Source organism: Sinocyclocheilus anshuiensis, unplaced genomic scaffold, assembly GCF_001515605.1.
Source record: "Sinocyclocheilus anshuiensis isolate Anshui unplaced genomic scaffold, SAMN03320099.WGS_v1.1 scaffold1844, whole genome shotgun sequence".
Classification (NCBI taxonomy): Eukaryota; Metazoa; Chordata; class Actinopteri; order Cypriniformes; family Cyprinidae; genus Sinocyclocheilus; species Sinocyclocheilus anshuiensis.
The window spans coordinates 229,418-230,036 of record NW_015555830.1 but is presented as its reverse complement, the minus strand read 5'-3'; positions in this window follow the sequence as shown (position 1 = coordinate 230,036).

Sequence of the window (619 nt, the reverse complement as noted above, 5' to 3'; positions counted from 1 at the left end):
AAATATCTTCATGGAACATGATCTTTACTTAATATCCTAATGATTTTTGGCATAAAAGAAAAATCAATAATTTTGACCCATACAATGTATTTTTGGCTATTGCTACAAATATACCCCACGACTTAAGACTGCTTTTGTTGTCCAGGGTCACACATTGCTTGTTATTACAAGTGGTTATGTATGAAATAATTAAAGAGCAATTATAAGGACCGGTCAGGCAAACTGGCAGCGTTTCACTCATTCCTGAGGACAAATTCCTACACATTTCACTATTCCTCAAAACCATGAATACCTGGCCATATGTAGCACAATATCTGAATTTGTGTCCCATTAAAAGCTTGACTATACCACTGTAATCTGATGCAGTTTAAGATTACTATATATATACTTTGTAGTCGGCTCGCATTCGAGTTTTATCACTTCATTGCTGACTGCTTAATTTCAAATCTATTGCTGAATCATGCCGTTTTTTTAGGCCAGACTTTGTTAACTTACTCCAAAAACTAGATATATACTCGTCCTCATTCAATAAATCAACTATTCTGCCATCTTTTCCCCACAGGTATGGGGATGAATACACGCCGATGAAAAAAAGGGGAAGCGGGGGGGGGGGGGGGGG